Genomic DNA, 6,245 nt, shown 5'->3' with positions numbered 1-6,245 from the left:
TACATTACATACATTACATACATTACATACATTACATACATTACATACATTACATACATTACATACATTACATACATTACATACATTACATACATTACATACATTACATACATTACATACATTACATACATTACATACATTACATACATTACATACATTACATACATTACATACATTACATACATTACATACATTACATACATTACATACATTACATACATTACATACATTACATACATTACATACATTACATACATTACATACATTACATACATTACATACATTACATACATTACATACATTACATACATTACATACATTACATACATTACATACATTACATACATTACATACATTACATACATTACATACATTACATACATTACATACATTACATACATTACATACATTACATACATTACATACATTACATACATTACATACATTACATACATTACATACATTACATACATTACATACATTACATACATTACATACATTACATACATTACATACATTACATACATTACATACATTACATACATTACATACATTACATACATTACATACATTACATACATTACATACATTACATACATTACATACATTACATACATTACATACATTACATACATTACATACATTACATACATTACATACATTACATACATTACATACATTACATACATTACATACATTACATACATTACATACATTACATACATTACATACATTACATACATTACATACATTACATACATTACATACATTACATACATTACATACATTACATACATTACATACATTACATACATTACATACATTACATACATTACATACATTACATACATTACATACATTACATACATTACATACATTACATACATTACATACATACATACATTACATACATTACATACATTACATACATTACATACATTACATACATTACATACATTACATACATTACATACATTACATACATTACATACATTACATACATTACATACATTACATACATTACATACATTACATACATTACATACATTACATACATTACATACATTACATACATTACATACATTACATACATTACATACATTACATACATTACATACATTACATACATTACATACATTACATACATTACATACATTACATACATTACATACATTACATACATTACATACATTACATACATTACATACATTACATACATTACATACATTACATACATTACATACATTACATACATTACATACATTACATACATTACATACATTACATACATTACATACATTACATACATTACATACATTACATACATTACATACATTACATACATTACATACATTACATACATTACATACATTACATACATTACATACATTACATACATACATACATTACATACATTACATACATTACATACATTACATACATTACATACATTACATACATTACATACATTACATACATTACATACATTACATACATTACATACATTACATACATTACATACATTACATACATTACATACATTACATACATTACATACATTACATACATTACATACATTACATACATTACATACATTACATACATTACATACATTACATACATTACATACATTACATACATTACATACATTACATACATTACATACATTACATACATTACATACATTACATACATTACATACATTACATACATTACATACATTACATACATTACATACATTACATACATTACATACATTACATACATTACATACATTACATACATTACATACATTACATACATTACATACATTACATACATTACATACATTACATACATTACATACATTACATACATTACATACATTACATACATTACATACATTACATACATTACATACATTACATACATTACATACATTACATACATTACATACATTACATACATTACATACATTACATACATTACATACATTACATACATTACATACATTACATACATTACATACATTACATACATTACATACATTACATACATTACATACATTACATACATTACATACATTACATACATTACATACATTACATACATTACATACATTACATACATTACATACATTACATACATTACATACATTACATACATTACATACATTACATACATTACATACATTACATACATTACATACATTACATACATTACATACATTACATACATTACATACATTACATACATTACATACATTACATACATTACATACATTACATACATTACATACATTACATACATTACATACATTACATACATTACATACATTACATACATTACATACATTACATACATTACATACATTACATACATTACATACATTACATACATTACATACATTACATACATTACATACATTACATACATTACATACATTACATACATTACATACATTACATACATTACATACATTACATACATTACATACATTACATACATTACATACATTACATACATTACATACATTACATACATTACATACATTACATACATTACATACATTACATACATTACATACATTACATACATTACATACATTACATACATTACATACATTACATACATTACATACATTACATACATTACATACATTACATACATTACATACATTACATACATTACATACATTACATACATTACATACATTACATACATTACATACATTACATACATTACATACATTACATACATTACATACATTACATACATTACATACATTACATACATTACATACATTACATACATTACATACATTACATACATTACATACATTACATACATTACATACATTACATACATTACATACATTACATACATTACATACATTACATACATTACATACATTACATACATTACATACATTACATACATTACATACATTACATACATTACATACATTACATACATTACATACATTACATACATTACATACATTACATACATTACATACATTACATACATTACATACATTACATACATTACATACATTACATACATTACATACATTACATACATTACATACATTACATACATTACATACATTACATACATTACATACATTACATACATTACATACATTACATACATTACATACATTACATACATTACATACATACATACATTACATACATTACATACATTACATACATTACATACATTACATACATTACATACATTACATACATTACATACATTACATACATTACATACATTACATACATTACATACATTACATACATTACATACATTACATACATTACATACATTACATACATTACATACATTACATACATTACATACATTACATACATTACATACATTACATACATTACATACATTACATACATTACATACATTACATACATTACATACATTACATACATTACATACATTACATACATTACATACATTACATACATTACATACATTACATACATTACATACATTACATACATTACATACATTACATACATTACATACATTACATACATTACATACATTACATACATTACATACATTACATACATTACATACATTACATACATTACATACATTACATACATTACATACATTACATACATTACATACATTACATACATTACATACATTACATACATTACATACATTACATACATTACATACATTACATACATTACATACATTACATACATTACATACATTACATACATTACATACATTACATACATTACATACATTACATACATTACATACATTACATACATTACATACATTACATACATTACATACATTACATACATTACATACATTACATACATTACATACATTACATACATTACATACATTACATACATTACATACATTACATACATTACATACATTACATACATTACATACATTACATACATTACATACATTACATACATTACATACATTACATACATTACATACATTACATACATTACATACATTACATACATTACTACATTACATACATTACATACATTACATACATTACATACATTACATACATTACATACATTACATACATTACATACATTACATACATTACATACATTACATACATTACATACATTACATACAATACATACATTACATACATTACATACATTACATACATTACATACATTACATACATTACATACATTACATACATTACATTACATTACATACATTACATACATTACATACATTACATACATTACATACATTACATACATTACATACATTACATACATTACATACATTACATACATACATACATTACATACATTACCATACATTACATACATTACATACATTACATACATTACATACATTACATACATTACATACATTACATACATTACATACATTACATACATTACATACATTACATACATTACATACATTACATACATTACATACATTACATACATTACATACATTACATACATTACATACATTACATACATTACATACATTACATACATTACATACATTACATACATTACATACATTACATACATTACATACATTACATACATTACATACATTACATACATTACATACATTACATACATTACATACATTACATACATTACATACATTACATACATTACATACATTACATACATTACATACATTACATACATTACATACATTACATACATTACATACATTACATACATTACATACATTACATACATTACATACATTACATTACATACATTACATACATTACATACATTACATACATTACATACATTACATACATTACATACATTACATACATTACATACATTACATACATTACATACATTACATACATTACATACATTACATACATTACATACATTACATACATTACATACATTACATACATTACATACATTACATACATTACATACATTACATACATTACATACATTACATACATTACATACATTACATACATTACATACATTACATACATTACATACATTACATACATTACATACATTACATACATTACATACATTACATACATTACATACATTACATACATTACATACATTACATACATTACATACATTACATACATTACATACATTACATACATTACATACATTACATACATTACATACATTACATACATTACATACATACATACATTACATACATACATTACATACATTACATACATTACATACATTACATACATTACATACATTACATACATTACATACATTACATACATTACATACATTACATACATTACATACATTACATACATTACATACATTACATACATTACATACATTACATACATTACATACATTACATACATTACATACATTACATACATTACATACATTACATACATTACATACATTACATACATTACATACATTACATACATTACATACATTACATACATTACATACATTACATACATTACATACATTACATACATTACATACATTACATACATTACATACATTACATACATTACATACATTACATACATTACATACATTACATACATTACATACATTACATACATTACATACATTACATACATTACATACATTACATACATTACATACATTACATACATTACATACATTACATACATTACATACATTACATACATTACATACATTACATACATTACATACATTACATACATTACATACATTACATACATTACATACATTACATACATTACATACATTACATACATTACATACATTACATACATTACATACATTACATACATTACATACATTACATACATTACATACATTACATACATTACATACATTACATACATTACATACATTACATACATTACATACATTACATACATTACATACATTACATACATTACATACATTACATACATTACATACATTACATACATTACATACATTACATACATTACATACATTACATACATTACATACATTACATACATTACATACATTACATACATTACATACATTACATACATTACATACATTACATACATTACATACATTACATACATTACATACATTACATACATTACATACATTACATACATTACATACATTACATACATTACATACATTACATACATTACATACATTACATACATTACATACATTACATACATTACATACATTACATACATTACATACATTACATACATTACATACATTACATACATTACATACATTACATACATTACATAC

Source organism: Calliphora vicina, chromosome 1 (genome assembly GCF_958450345.1).
Source record: "Calliphora vicina chromosome 1, idCalVici1.1, whole genome shotgun sequence".
Lineage (NCBI taxonomy): Eukaryota > Metazoa > Arthropoda > Insecta > Diptera > Calliphoridae > Calliphora > Calliphora vicina.
This window is presented reverse-complemented; position numbering follows the sequence as displayed.